We start from the raw sequence: 17,176 nt of genomic DNA on the forward strand, positions 1-17,176 counted from the left end.
TTCCTGTCCTTACTTTATAGGTAAATACACTGAAGTCCATGAAACTTAATTGACACTTCCATTTCCCAGATCTAAGGCTAGAACTCAGATTTCCTGGTTTCTGGTTCACATTTCGCCTCACAGTATACAGAGGGACTTTATTTGCTTTCACTGATGTGCTGCAATTAAGGATAAAAATGTTTGTCATTTCATTGAGTGGTTCATAATAGTTAAGAAAGCAAACTTCTTAAATTTAAGTGATAATGAATGGACAGGACATTTAGAGTAGACAGGACAGATTGACCAAGTAGTTAGGAATGAAGTTGTATAAGATTTCCACTTAGTTTGGATAAATAAGCTGCTCAGAGTTATATTTTACATATAATTAGTGTATATTGCATATAAATAATATGGATGTCATTCAAGATAGAGCACAATAATGTGTATTAACAGCATGATGTGTTAAGAAGAAAGTATGATGGTGTTTCCACAGGATTATTTCATATGGGAGCTCAAAATTAATCTCTCATTTGATTATATAGTGCCTAAAATCATAATTTGCCATGTGGATTTAAGTAATTTGAGAGATGTGAAAAAATGTAGAAAGACTACAGAAAAGTCAAGAAGTAGTTTAAAATATTAGGACATAGCTAGCTAAAAATTTTAAAATTGTGTTCTCTATAGAAAATCAAGTAGGCTAGTATAGCTATACTTTTTACAAAGAACAAGTAGTAAATGACAGAAGAAGAGATTTGGATTAGGCACAAAATAGCACTTACTGTCAGTAAAGATTTTTAGAGAAATTTTGTCCTTTCCTTTTTAGATTTAGTCATTTCCCTATTTGGGAGTATAAATGAGGTTTCCTGAATAAAAGCCTAATTTAGAATGGCCAACCTTATATTGATACTGTTCCAAATATTCACTGAAAAAATGTTTTAATATCCTTACTATATACCTTTACTTTAAGCTATTCTTATTATGTTATGAACCCTTTTATAATTCGTTGCAGTGATGTTTAGCTGTATTTGTGTGAATATCAATCCCTTTAACAGCCATTAAAGTCAAAATCCCTTTAAGGAAAAAAAGTGATGGTGTAATCTAAGACAGTAAAGACTAGCTTCTTTTAAGATATTAATAGAACCAAAAAGCTTTAAGGGGCTTTCAGTATGAAAAAGTTTAGTTTACATACCATTGCAAGTTTTTATATTTGTTGAAACCCTTGAATTCTGATAACCATACATATTTGTAAATGATCATTAATGTGATACTTTTCAGATTGTTTTTCTAATTATAAAGTAATGGGTATTCATTATGAAAGTTTGGTAGATAGATACAAATCTATAAAGGAGAAAAATTAACACCAGTAATCTCACTACCTAAAAATAACTCCTTGAGTATATTTCCTTTCAATTGTTTTAATCCCTACTTTTCATGTATAGTCTTGCTATTGTTGAATGAAATTTGGCCCCATTGTTAAAGCAACTCATGGATGGGGGTTGGGATGCAGCTGATGTGATGGTTGACTATAGTCACAGATAACACTGCAATGAATAAATAGCCCTGACTATTTAATTTAGCGTACATTCTTAGAATTTGGATTACTAACTGAACATTGTATAATTGTTGTTTCTTTGATTATTACTTGCCAAATGCATTTCTTCCTGATTTGTTTGTTCTTGTCTTTTACATTTCTATTTCTTAAGGACATTAATTATTAAAATTTAAATATTTTTCCAAAATTGTTGTTTGTTACTTAATTTTGGCTTTAATTTTTTTATAAGTAGTCTGATAAGTTTTTTTCTTTGTAGCTCATAACATTGTTATTATGTTTAGAAATCCCTTTCCCATGCCACTGACAGCTGAATATTCACCTGTATTTTTCCTAGATTTTTTTTTTTTTTTTTTTTTGCTTCAATTTTCGTATTTAACCCTTTCCTCTACCTGGTATTTATTTTGGTAAAAGCTATTAGATAATATACAAATTTAAAAATTTTCCAAATGGTTAATTAAGTATCCCAGCCCTATTAATTGAATAATTATTTCTCTTAACACTCGATATATCATGTAGCTTTTATCATACATGTAATTCATGTAGTAATTAAAGTTTATTTCTAGACTCAATTTTCTTCCTTTATGTTCTGTTCTTATACTAGTACCATACCATTTTTAAGTATTTTAGCCATTAAATGTTTAAATAGTTGTTAGGACCAGTCCTCCCTCATTATCTCTCTTTTCCAGATTTTTCCTTGGTTTTATTTTCTGACCAATAAAGTTTTTCATATGAAGTTTAGAATCACTTTTCTAACTTTAAAAAAGGAAACCCAAAAAGGGATTTTGATTCAAAATGCATTAAATTGGAAATTTATTTTAGAAAAATTAACTTTGAATCTGGTAATATATTTCTTAATTCACATCTTTCTTTTATGGCCTTAAGTAAAGGTTTAGTTTTCTCCTTCAATTAATAATGTCCTGTGATTTTTCTTACATTTATTTCTTAGCAGTTTTTATTGCATTATTCATATTATGAAAATTATATTTTCCATTTTACTACTGGTTTAGTTTATAGGAGAGCCAAGGATATCTGCTCTATTTATATTATATATTTTATTTACTAAACTTTGTTTAGTCTTAATGTTTCAGTTGTTAACTTTTGACTTTTCTGGGGGGGGGCAGTTTATCCTATGTATCTTCCTCATTCTCTTTATTTTGTTACTACATTTAACAGATTTTTCTTCCAATTTTAAATAATAGCAATGATAGGTATCATTTTCTCTTACATTTCTGTGATGTTTAAGATGTATCATTTATAGTTGACCAAGACTTTATTTGCCTTTTTTAAAAAATCAGGAATGGATGCTGAAACTTGTCAAATGCCATTTTGCGTCTATTGAGATTATCTTTGACCTACTGATGTGATATGATTCATTATTACCTAATGTTAAACTCTTTTATCCCTAGAATAACTATCCTTCTCTTTTCAAGATGTGTAATTCTTTAACTGTACCACTGATTTTTACTTGCATCTCTGTTATCTAGGATCTTTGCCTCTGTATTCATAAGTGAATTTGGTCTGTAATTTTCTTTTTTTGTGCTATCTTTGTCAGGTATTGGTATCAGGGTTAGGCCAGCTTCGTAAAATGAACTGGAACTCTTTCCCTAATTTTCTGTGCTCTGGAACAGTTTATGTAGCATGGGACTTATTTGTTCTTGAAACTTTTAAAGAACTCAACTATAAAACCATCTAGGCCTGGAGCCTTTGTTGGAGGTAATTTCTTTGACTTTTTTTTTTTTTTTTTTTTTTTTTTTTTGGTGCATTTTCCTCTCGTTAGGTTTTTACTTTATTAGTCAATTTTAAGTAATTTGTTTTTCCTAGAATTCATGCAGATTTTCAAATGTATTAGCATAGCACTATATATGCTATTCTCTCTTAAATTTGGTATCTTCTGTTTCTTTTATATCTTTTTTTCATATTCCTAATTTTGCTATTTGTATTTTCCTCTTTTTTTCAAATTAGACTTAACCATAGTTTATTTTTCTTGGTTTTCTGTTTTTTTAATAAGAAAAATAATAACTCAGATTCATTTTTGAGTTTTGTATTTTTGTTTTTTAATTTATTAGATGCCTTTTCTTTATTTTTGATCCTAATTTTCTGGGTTTTTTTCTTACTCTTTAAATAGAATGTTTACTTTGTTTTCATTTTCTTGTATTTAAGATATAAGCATTTATATTTATGAATTTGCTTCTGATTATTGTTTTGGCTATATCATATAGGTATGGATATGTGTTGTTACAATTATTGTTATTTTCTAATAGTATGGAATTATAGATTTCATTTCTTTTGACCCAAATTAATTAGAAGAGTTTTTTAAACTTTTCATAATCTTTGAGGGAGTTAGTTTTATTTGTTTTGTTTTGTTTTGCATTTATTAATATCTAGTTTTATCATATTGTGCTTAGAGAATATAGCTCATTCAATTTTTGATTTTGATATTTGTTGAGGTTTTCTTTGGGTCTTCTGTCAAATTATCATTTTTATAAATATTTCTGAACAATGTTTATATCACACTGTATATATTCCATTGTTATTCACTAAATTCACTTCATTCTGTTTTTCAAATCCTTATTTCACTTTTGTTTGTTTGAGCTGTTGAAGATGAACAATATGTTAATCTCTCCCTAAAGTGATGTTTCTCATAATTTCTTAGACTATATTTAATGGGTTTTGCTTTACAGATTTCAGGGCTGTGTGGCACCAGAAAGACTCATGATTAAATATCCTTATTACAGTTTATGCCTATTGTCAACAAAAAATTATCCCATGTCATAGTTAATACATGTTGCCTTGAATTCTCTTTTCATATTAGTACTTGTGACCCATTCTAGATGTTTGACTGATACATATTTGTCCATCCTTTCATTTTTATCATTTCTGTGTCATTTTGTTTTATGTGGTTTACTTTACTATATGTCTAAAGTTTTTCATCTATAATGGCCCTGGTTTTGAAATCTGACTAATAGAAGCTGGAAATTTCTATTCCAGAAATTCTGACGTATGATAACACAGGACAACAAAGGCAACAGCAACCACAGCTGCTGCTGCTTTCCCCTGCTGCAGAGTACTGAAACATAAGCCTTGTTCTTAAATGGATTTCTTAGTAAAAATCAGCTTAGCTCTTGTTCTGGATAGAATCACAAACATTCAGATTTATAAATTTGACCTTGACTGCAATGTTTCCTAATACATAAATGTTCTCTCCAAATCCTTTTTTAAAAAACTATTTAGTATTTTAAGGAATATGGAATATCTTAATGTTTTAGTTTATATATAATCTTTATTAATTGTGTGTGCAACTTTATTGCTTACTAGCTAAATCTGTTATTGTTATTGTATTAATCAAAGTAAATTAAACTATTAAGAAAACCTTGAAGGTAGAAATAGAGATTCTTGTAAAATATTTGCTTTAAGAGCTTTAAAATAGTAAACATTTCATGAGTTAAATTACATATAAATGTATTTTACACCTATCTAAAATCTAGGTCTCACCCCAAACATAGGTGCATAACTTACAAAGTTCTTAAATGTTTAATGCACTTTAATGTTAAAAAACACATCCATAGGATAAGTATTATCCCTTTTTTTTGTATGAGGTCCTTACAGCTCAGAGAAGTGAATTGCTTTAGGCAAATCTGAACCCACCTTTTCTGACTTTGATACTGGGTTCTTTTTGCATTAAGGTATTGCCCCTAGAAACTCATTCCAAATGCTACTCTTTTTTTAATCGAGGGCTTTATTATAGTAGCATTTCCCAAGCCTTAATTATATTTTAAATATTTTTAACTTATTGGAAATAGTAAACCAAAGGATAAAAGTAATCAATTTCAGCAATACTAATTTGTTCATATTTGACAGTTAAGTTTGAATATTAAATGTGCCTTAAGATATAAATTTGCTTAAGGCTTTACTGTTTAAGTTTATATTATAGTTGTAATCACTGAGTTTTTGCCATAAATGCATTGTTTATCATGTACATTAGGATATGACTTCTCAGGTCATTTTTTTTTTCCCACTATTTCTTAACTTGGTCTGTCTCCTAGTAGTCCTAATCCTACTTTCCTCTTACCTTTTGTTTCTAGTGACTTGACTCCCAAGAGTATGGTTGATAATCTTTCTCCCTTACCTTCTCCCTATTTCTGACCAGTCTACTTTTAAAAATTCCTTGTTTACGCTTATCTTTCCCTTCCCAACTTTTGAAAATAATAGTAGGAAGAGCAATAAGAAAGCAGTGGCAGAATAGATCTAGGTAGTGAATATTAAGTTGAAGAGAGAGTGACTGACTTGTCTAAAATCACACTAACTGCACTAAATACGTTACAGTTATAACTGGAACTAGAAACCTTCTGTTAACTTAAAATCAGAGCCCTTTCTTTCACCCCCACTCATATACATAGCCTGTCAATGAGTCCAGGAATTCCATATCTTGAATCTTCCTGTTACCAGTTCAGCTCTGCTCTTACTACCTTAACTTTTTGATGTGCCCCTAACATGGTACTTGGCAATCGATAGGCATTCAGTATGTTTTCTTTTTTCACTAAAGCAATTAATATGTCAATATTACCACTTCTAAGGAAAAAAAGAGACTATGGCAGAAACTAGTAATGTTTTATTAATTGATTGATAAATTAATTTGAGTGCAGTAGGTTGCCAAGCACTAGATATACACAGTTTGTACCCTCATATAGGAAAAACAAACCAGTAAATAAATGAGACGTGAAGAGTCACCAGCTCAACTTGGTGGAGTGTGGGCAGGCATCACAGTAGAGGTGACTCAAGTTAAATCTTAAAAACTGAGCAGTCTCTTTGTCTAGTTTATGGATGGATGAGTAGAAAAATGGGGGAAACAAACAAACAAACAAACAAAGGCACCCAGTGTTCTTTTTTACTTTAATTGCTCTTTTTCACTTTAATTATTATTCTTGTTATTTTTGTGTGTGTGGTAGTGAAGGTGTTTGGGGATTGATTTTGGTGATGAATGCACAGCTATGTAGTGTTACTGTGAACAGTCAAATGTGCAATTTGTTTTGTGTGACTGCATGGTATGTGAATGTATCTCAATAAAATGAATATTTAAAAAAAAACAAAACAAAAAAAAAACTGAGCAGTAGTTTCCCAGGCATTCAAAGGACTTATGAGGCCATTCCAGGCAGAGGATACAATAGCAAGTGCATAGAGGCCAGTAGTCACTGAGGGAAATAATCATCTTCTGGAAAAGATGTCAGAGACCAGGCCAAGAAGATTAGACTTCATCCCATGTGAAGGTCATCACAGACACACAATATTGCAATAGAGCAATAGCTCAGAGTATACACTGATAAGTTTAAGGAGGGAACTGGTATTTTGGGATTAGACAGAGGAAAAAGAGTCTTGTAAAAATGAAGAGGAATTTAAAAGAGAAGCAAAAGGGTATGATATATTATCTGAAAAAGCAGATTATTCATAAATTTTAGATTTAAAAAAAATTTTAATGAAGTAACGCTATTATTTTCATTAAAAATTCAAATGAAACCATACTAACAATATTCTGACTTTTTTCAGTAAGCAGTATGTCCTAGATACCTTTCCTTGTCCATATATGTAGTTACTACATTTGTTTTTTTATTACTGCATAGTATTTCAAGATAGAAATATTCAAAGTTTTGTATTTTGTTAGTGGACATTTAAGTAGTTTCCAGTTTTTTTATTACAAATCATACTACACTAAACAAGCTTGAATATTTGTGCTTATATGAAAGTAATACTAAAATATAAACTACTTAGAAGTGGAATTTGGGGATCAAAAGATACAGATTTTTATCAATTTTTAATTTAATTTTTGAATGATTACTACATTCATATAGTTGTAAACTCAAAAAGTATAAAAGATACTCCAGGAAGAAATTCCATCCTACCTCTGCCTTTTCCATCCCCATTAGCAACAACTTACTAGTTTCTTTTGTATCATTCCAGTGATATTTTATAATAGTATATAAGTAAATGCTATTTATACATTCTTTTTTTCCTTTCTTTACCCAAATGGTAGCTTCAAAGTTCAGGTATTCCCAAGACCACCCTCACTTCTGACATGAATTGCAAGTTTGGGGGTCACCAAGACAACTTTCAACTTTGATAATTCACTAAAAGGACCCACAGAACTCACTGAAAGCTGTTATGTTCATGGTTATGGTTTATTATAGCAAAAGGGTACAGATTAAATTAGCCAAAGTAAGAGGCTCATGGGGCATAGTCCAGAGGGTTCCACACATGAAGCTTCCAGTGCCCTCTCCCAATAGAGTAGTGGACAGCACTAACTTCTCCCAGCAATGATGTGTGACAATATGTATGGAGTATTGCCAACAAGGGATGTTCACCTGAACTTTGGTGTCCAGAATTTTTGTTAGGACTTAGTTACATAGATATAGTTGACTATCTGCATGGCTGACCTTAGTCTCTAGACCCTCTGGAGATTGAGCTAATACTGTGTGGCCTGAACCCCTACCCGCTGCCCTCCCCTCAAACCACATTATCTGGTGTAGCTCAAGTCCCCCAGGTAAATAAAGACACTTATCAGGCAGGGCATTATATGGGTTTAGAGATCGTTTCCCAGAAGCTTAGGACAAAGGCCAGACCTCTCTTTGGATAAGGTTAATTCTTTTCTACATGGTACCATATTATCTACACAGTTTTGTACATTGCATTTTTTCACCTAGCAACATATCCTGAGATCTTTCCACATCAGAATTCAAAGAGCCCCTTCATTTTACTAATGGCCAAATGCTGTTCTATTATATGAATCATTTTAATTAGACCCCAGTTGATGGATATCTAGGTTGTTTCTAGCCTTTTGATAATACAGAGAATGCTTCTGTGAATGAACACACACACACGAAAGTATGTTGGTCAGTAAATTCCAGTATGTGAAATAACTGGGTCCAAGGATAGGTGCATTTTTAATTTGGAAACAAGTTGGCCTAACACATGGGGATGCAAATTTCTGTTGCTCTTTTCCTTCCATTTCCTGCATTATCTCTTCTTCTGAGTTCTTTATTATTGCTGTTTTTGGTTTATCTTCCTTCATGTTGGAGATTTTCTCCATATATCTGGTGATTTTTTGTTACGGTTCATATTCAAAAGTGACAAGTAAAATAAAACCCTTTGGGAGTTGTATGTATAGCCAGAGTTTGATAACTATTGGGCTTTACTTTTAGGTGATGAAGCTTTAGATGGGGAGATTTGTAAATGTCAGTATGTCCAGGGGCCATTCAGTTCTTCAGAAATAAGTACTCTAAACTTTTGTTTGAGGACACCACACACTGTATGATGGTAGCACTTCTGGATACTGGGTCTGGAAGGGAAGGTAGAGATGGACTATTTTGGTAGCAGACTTTAACAAATCTGCATCCTTCACACACTCCTACTACCACCCTCAATGGTTTTAGGTTCCTACCTCATCATTACTCTGTGCCTTTAAAATGGAAGTATTTATTCCTTGTACTGATTTTTTCTTTTTTTTAGCATGTGATCATTCCATCACATTTAAGCAAAATCCTTCATTTATTTTGGTATTTAGCAATTCAACAGTGTATGCTTATGTATCTCAAGTTTTCTTGTCTTCCATACAAATTTTAGTCTCTGTAGGAATGTAGAACTTAGTAGAGGCAGAACATAAGTTATTCCTCATCTCATTCACTCTGCAACCCACCATTTTCTATTTTCACTATAATTATTTAAGCAGAGTTCACTACTTTTCTAGTATTTCAGGTCATTGAATTTCACGGCATGTAGCCCAGTAAAAATATTTGAAATGTATGCTTAAGCATCCTAAATTAACTTTAGTGATTATACTGTTTGTATGCATTACATATTCTCCCAAACTCTCTGGAAGAAATTGGTCAAACAGTCAAGATATAAAATCCATGCATATATTTAGAAACACATATCTTACTGACTTTACCTCCTTTCTTTTTCTTTCTTTCTTACTTTGGGGTGGTGGGGTGGAGGATTTTCCTATCCGTCATGGCAGAATGCTGCCTGTCTGCAGCAATACTATTGCATTTCTAAATATTTCATTAAAAATTGAGTTGGGTTTGTTGGCTTCAAATGTGTTTATTGAGAGTAAATGTATTTATAACAAGTCTCTTCTTCCCCAGCTCTTAGAAGCTCTTTCCTGAAACACAGTGTTTCACTTAGTAGCCAGATAAAAGATGACCAGGGTTTACTATTAGTGCACTACTATCCTTTTGAAGTTCATAGATCTCCTGAAAAGGAGAGAGAAAATATATAAATATACTTTTTACTTTAGAGAAGTGATTCTCAACCTTGGCTAAACATTGGAATTGCTTTGGGGAACTTTCAAAAAAACAAAAAACGGTTATCTGGTTTACTCCCCCCAACCGCCAGAGATTCTGATTTTATTGATCTGGGGTATGGTTGGGCATTGGGAGTTTTAAAAGCTCATAAATTGTTCCCAGTGAAAAGCCAAGATTGACACCCACTGCTTTAAAGCAGTGGCTCTCAACTGAGGGTGATTTTGCTCCCTAAGAGACATTTAGAAATGTCTGAAGATATTTTGGGTTGTTGCAAGTGGGGTGTGCTACTGTCATCTAATGGGCAGAAGCCAGGAATAATGCTCAACATTGTACAATGCACAGGGCAGCCCCACACAACAAAGAATTATCCAGCCCAAAATGCCAATAGTGTTGCTATTGAGAGTTCCTGCTTTAGAGAATGTTGTAGCTAATTACCATTTCATTGGAACTCTTACTTCATCTCTGAAATTTGATTGTTCAAGCAAATATTCTTTATTCTCTAGTGAATCTAACCTAGCTTCTTGGAGATTTTCTTTTTTAAGATAAAAGATGTAAATTTATATCTAGAATGGGAAAAAAAGCACAAAAAAATATTATGTCTCTTTAAAACACTGAATGTCCCAGTCTGTTTTTCCTTGATAATTTTGTGTGACTGATAAACTAGCAGCAAAGAAGTAGGCAGGTACTTAATAAAATGGTAATAATCAAGACCATTTTTATTTTTTTCATTGCATGTTAGATAGTCCCTTTTATCAAATAAAAATGTTTGGAAATAAATTCATTTCAAAAGTATACAAAGCTATTCAAACGTTAATTAATGTATTGCAGTGTCTGAATTTTTATTGCTTAACTTCAGGAGATTTGGTTAGAAGAAATGCTGCTGATAAATTACAACAGTTTAAAGAATATGCCATCTATTGTTTTTGTCTGTACTTAAATAAGTTCTCATTTTTATACTTGTAAATAAGAGGAAGTATACCTGTGAGTTCAAATTCATTTACTATTTTTTTAACTGGTTGACACTTAGGAGTCTCTCTTCCCTGCCTCACATATGTTATATCCCTAGTGTGTTTCTTCAGTTAAAATAAAATTAACCTAAGAAATTACTTAGGGACATATAAGCATTTTTACTTGATTCTGTGAGATACTCCTTTTATGTTTAGATTTTATGATTATGTTTAGATTGGATGTAGGCTACAGGGAAAAGGATATTCCAGCTTTTCAGAAGCCTTTAATAAGGTAATTAACTTGATGTTTTTGTTTTATTTTCCTGAATCACTTTGCTAAAGGACAGGGAAATAAAGATAAGCAAATACATCTTTTTTTTAAAAATACAATTTTATTGAGATATATTCATATACCCTACAATGATCCACAGTTGTACTATCAGCTGTTCACAGTACCATGATGTAGTTGTGCATTCATCATCAGAATCAACTTTTGAACATCTTTCTTACTCAAAAAAACATAAAATAAATAAAATAAAAACAAAAGTAAAAAAGAACACCCAAAACATTTCATCCCCCAATCCCACCCTATTTTTCCTTTAGTTTTTGTCCCCATTTTTCTACTCATCTGTCCATACACTGGACAGAGGGAGTGTGAGCCACAAGGTTTTCACAGTCACACAGTCACATCCTGTAAGCTATATAGTTATGCAGTTGTCTTCAAGAATCAAGGCTACTGGGTTGCAGTTCAGTAGTTTCAGGTATTTCCTTCTAGCTATTCCAGTACACTAAAAACTAAAAAGGGTTATCTATATAGCACATTAAAATGCCCTCCAGAGTGACCTCTCAACTCCATTTGAAATCTCTCAGCCACTGAAACTTTGTTTCATTTCACGTCCCCTTTTGTTCAAGAAGATTTTCTCAATCCCACGATGCTGTGTCCATGCTCATCCCCAGGAGTCATATCCCACATTGCCAGGGAGATTTATACCCCTGGGAGTCAAGTCCTGTGTAGAGGGGAGAGCGGTGAGTTCACCTGCTGTATGGGCTTAGATCTAGAGAGGTCATACCTGAGCAACAAAGAGGTTCTCTGGGGGAGACTCACAATTATAAGTAGGCTCAGCCTCTCCTTTGCAGCACGAACTTTCACAAGGCACGCCCCAAAATCAAGGGCTCATCCTACCAAACTGTCAGTCCCTCAGTGTTTGCGAGAACACCAGTGACAATCCAGGTGGGGAAGTCCAACATTTCCACATTCTTCCCCAGTTCCCCAGGGGTCCCTGCAAATATATTGTCAATCTCTGCGCAGAATTACTCTGGGATGTATTGGAATTTCACGCTGGCATGTACAAACCTACCAGATCTTACTTCCTATACAAAGTTCCATGTAATTATGGTTTTGACTAAACTGACCATACAAGTCAAATTATTCAGTGTGCTGCAGAAAATACAGATCCTGCACCAAATCAACATTTCTTTCCTTGGTCTCACACAGAAGTTGACGTTTTAAAACACGGTCAATATCATCCTTTACCCTTTGGTCTGATTTGTCTTATTCCTAACCAGATCCACTTCATTCATATCTCTAATTGAGGGCTGAATTCTTTTTCAGCTTTTTTTTTTAACAGTTACTGTATGAGATAATACTGACATTCATACCTGCCAAGCTCTAGCTCTGAGTTTCCGGTGTCACACAGATACCCAAATTTCCGGAGACCAACCAGGTTATACGCAAAGAACTCAGCATCTCAGAGTTTAGAGATAACCATTACAAATCAGGAATAGATGTGACTGCTGTAAGAGCTTACAATCTAGGGACCATTACAGTAAGCATTCCCCTGATAAGCTGTGCTCTAAGATTCAATTCTCAGAGTTACACAGTATAGTTAGTCCATATTAGTGAGGCATTATAATGTTTGTCTTTTTGTTTCTAGTGTACTTTACTCAAAATGCTGTCCTCAAGATCTGTTCACCTAGTTGTGTGTCTCACAGCTTCATTCCTTCTTGCAGCTGCTCAATATTCTATTGTATGCATACACCACTACAAATGCATCTTTAATGAAGAAATATAAACAAGCTAATTCCCCATGGATCTATTTTAGAGGAGAGAAACCTTAACACTGAGCTTCATGAAGTCCAGAACTGCCACACCAACAGAGAACAGACAACCGGAACAAGTCCTGAGGCAGCTAGATTGGCAGAAAAATCCTCATAAACATTTTTAATCAGAAAACTTCATTGTGGACAAATATAAGTGTATTTAAGACAATAGAGTATGTTTATAGGATAGTTGGGTTTCAGCTACCATTTACAAATGATTCAGAAAAATCTTTATTAATATCTTTCTGGCAAGAACAACCCAGTGTGGTGCCATGGCCAAAAAGATCAGCCACACTGGGCACCATTAGAAAGACAGCAAAACTAGAAATGTTTTACCCCTTCTAAAAAACCGTGATGCTGCAATGTACTGTAGCCTTGAACTTTGCCAGACATCCCAATATCTTCATGAAATCCTAGTTTGGGGTAAACCATTACTTTTTATCTCTGTACTTTCTATTCTTTGCCATCATCATCTATGCTGAAGGATCGGCTTTCTTTTCATGGCTATTTCCCCTCCAACTTCCTATCATAAAAATTTTCAAACATAACAGAAATACCTAGATTCAACAGGTATTTTTCCTGTATCATTTGAAAGTAAGTTGTGAATATCGTAATACTTCTAAGTGTAAAGACCATCACTTTTGTAACCACAGTATTTTATCACATTTGAGAAAATTAACAGTAATCCTATAATTTCATCTTTTATGTGTCTTGGAGTTATTTTTAACATAGAAAACTTTTTATGCATTAATTCCCTGCACCCAACCCCCCAAGAAAAATGGTTTTTCACAGTAGGTGAACTCTGAATCAGTCCAATACCAGCCGGCCTTGTAGGTGGGATCTTCCAGTACAGGGAACACCAGATAGGTCAAACAATGAAAATCTTTGGGAATGATGCTTTTTGAGAGCTCCAGCTGTTTTGTTTCTTTTGGTGGCCACCAGGCTACTCTGGATATATGGGCTGCTGGAGAGTAATGGATAAGACCAGGACAACTTAAACAGCCTTGCTGTTCTTATCAAGATTTGGCCATTTTTCTTGAATAAAATCTCCCAGGTTTGCTGCATGCCTTTGGTTAATTTCCAGAGTTCTGAAAAAGTTGATAAAACCATTTTTGCCAGTTTTTTCATTGCTTTCATGGGGGGGCAGGGTGTGAATTTTCAGGGGGCCTCGGTATGCCCTTTTGGCTGATGTCACCAAAACTGTAAAATTTAATGTCAAATAGGGGACTGGTGGTTTGATGGGTTGAGCCCTCTACCACAGGTTTTACCCTTGGGAAGACGGTTGCTGCAAAGGAGAGGCTAGGCCTCCCTATGGTTGTGCCTAAGAGCCTCCTCCCGAATGCCTCTTTGTTGCTCAGATGTGGCCCTGTCTCTCTAGCTAAGCCAACTTGAAAGGTGAAATCACTGCCCTCCCCCCTACGTGGGATCAGACACCCAGGGGAGTGAATCTCCCTGGCAACGTGGAATATGACTCCCGGGGAGGAATGTAGACCTGGCATCGTGGGATGGAGAACATCTTCTTGACCAAAAGGGGGTTGTGAAAGGAAATGAAATAAGCTTCAGTGGCAGAGAGAATCCAAAAGGAGCCGAGAGGTCACTCTGGTGGGCACTCTTATGCACACTTTAGACAACCCTTTTTAGGTTCTAAAGAATTGGGGTAGCTGGTGGTGGATACCTGAAACTATCAAACTACAACCCAGAACCCATGAATCTCGAAGACAGTTGTATAATAATGTAGCTTATGAGGGGTGACAAGGGGATTGGGAAAGCCATAAGGACCACACTCCACTTTGTCTAGTTTATGGATGGATGAGTAGAAAAATAGGGAAGGAAACAAACAGACAAAGGTACCCAGTGTTCTTTTTTACTTCAATTGCTCTTTTTCACTCTAATTATTATTCTTGTTATTCTTGTGTGTGTGCTAATGAAGGTGTCAGGGATTGATTTGGGTGATGAATGTACAACTATGTAATGGTACTGTGAACAATCGAAAGTACGATTTGTTTTGTATGACTGCGTGGTATATGAATATATCTCAATAAAATGAAGATTAAAAAAAAAAAAAAAAAAAAAGACATAATGCTAAGCAAAATAAGCCAGGCACAAAAAGAGAGATATTGTATGTTACCACTAATGTGAATTCTGTGAAAAATGTACAGTGTTTTATACTGTAGAATGTAGGGGACCTAGAGATACCAATTAGTGGAGGGGGAATGATAATCTAATAAGAACAGATAAACTATGGAGGGTAATCTCAATGTTATGGGAATGCTCAGGAATGATTATGGTTTGTAAACTTTCTTGGATATAGTAAGATCATGTTGGAAGCAATAGAGTTATTTTAGGTTTTTTTTTTCTCTTATTCCTTTGTTTTCTTAGGGGTTGTTAATTTTCTTGGGGTATGGTAGGAACATGTTGGAAGCAATGTAGTTATTTTAGATTATTTGTTTTTCTTACTCCTCTGTTTGGACATGGTTTATTAATTTTCTTGGGGTATGGTAGGAACATATTGGAAGCAAAGTAGGTATTTTAGGTTATTTGTTTTCCTTAATCCATTGCTTTGTTTGAAATGTTGTGGGGTTTTTTTGGTTGTTGTTTGCCTGTTTGTTTTTAATTTTTTGATAAACAAAGTTAAAAAATTGAAAAAAAATCAGTAGAAAAATGGGAGTAAAAACTAAATGACAGATAGGGTGGGATGGGGGGATGGTTTGGGTATTCTCTTTTCAATTTTATTTTTTATTCTTATTCTGATTCTTTCTGATGTAAGGAAAATGTTCAGAAATAGATTGTGGTGATGAACGCATAACTATATGATCATACTGTGAACAGTTGATTGTATACCATGGATGACTGTATGGTTTGTGAATATATTTCAATAAAACTGAATTAAAAAAAAAAAAATTTAATGTCAAAAGACCAGATATTTTATGTGCAGTTCCAACTGCCACACTTTATTTAAAAGTTAAATGATCTGGCAATAAATAGCCGTTTTAACCAAAGAAATGAGAACAGTTCAGCCTGGAAAATGAAAACCTTGATAAAAACTTTATTAAAGTGTATAAAAGCATAAACTCCATGTAAAAGATTTTTTCCAAATACTTGATATTTTCCATTGCTTCAGAATGAAGTCGAAAACCTTTTATTTTTTAATGGAAAAAGCAGAACAATACAGTGAAGAAAGATTAGGCTTTGGAATTAGCCATATCTAAGTTTGAGTTCTCATTTAGATATGTACTACATTTTGTAGCCTTTGGCAAATCTGTAACCTTTCTTAGTGTCCATTTGCTGCCCATCATAAAATGGAATATAATCATGCTATTTTTTTGAAGATTAGAAACTATCCATGCAAATTTTTATCACTGGTACATAGTAAACCCTCAGTATATGGCAGCAGTTGTGATTATTCAAAATCATCCACACTCTTAACTTTATGGCCTGTTGATAAAAACTTTTCATCTCTCTCCTTCTCTCTCCCTCCATTCATCCTATACCTTAGCTATTTTCAGTTCTTGGTATTTCAAACAAAAACTTCTCCTCTCAGTTTTTGTTCACACTCTTTCCCCTGCATAAAATAGGCTTGCCCCACACCCCAAAACCCCATAAAACCAGAGCAAGAGACTAAGTATTGTCAGAATTGTAGAAGTCCCCTTTTTTCCTCTTCCAGTCTACCCCCCACCCACCTCCCACCAAGGGAAACTGCAATCCTGACTTCTGACACCATAGATGAACCTTGCTGGTTTTGACCATTATATACATGGATTCATATAGTAAGTACTATTTTGTGTCTGGCTTCTTTTTCAGTCAAAATTATCTTTGTAAGATCCATGCATTTGTTTTGTTTAGTTGTGGTTCATTTTCATTGCTATTTAGTATCCACTTATGAATTTGCCACAATTTCTTTATCCATTCTACTTTGTATGGATATAATTTTTTCAGTTTGTTTAAGTTGCATTTTCCCAATGATTATAAAGTTGAATACCTATTCATATGTTTATTGACCAATTGGAAAAATCTATTTAAGTCTGTCCATTTTTCTCTATTTTTCTGTATATATTAAAGGTAGAAGGATATATGTCACTCATCTTTTTCTGCTGTCACAGTTTCTAGAATGCCATACTGTATATATTGTAACTGTTATGTATTTATTGATTTGAGATTTTGTGCAGGAAGTTAAATTAGGGACTGATCCGTTTTCTTCAGAAGGAGCCTTTTAAACATGTCCCAGTGCCACCAGTCAACAAATACACATTGAGGACCCATTATAAAAAACTCTGCTTGGTTCATCAGTGATATTACAGACCACTTCC

General features: G+C 33.7%; 1 protein-coding gene across 5 annotated transcripts in view; it reads left to right on the forward strand.

Moving 5' to 3' along the window:
- Positions 1–17,176, forward strand: part of RFX7 (regulatory factor X7) — a 244,792-nt gene that overhangs the window by 209,346 nt on the left and 18,270 nt on the right. The window lies entirely within an intron of this gene.

This window comes from Choloepus didactylus, chromosome 4, assembly GCF_015220235.1.
Source record: "Choloepus didactylus isolate mChoDid1 chromosome 4, mChoDid1.pri, whole genome shotgun sequence".
NCBI lineage: Eukaryota > Metazoa > Chordata > Mammalia > Pilosa > Megalonychidae > Choloepus > Choloepus didactylus.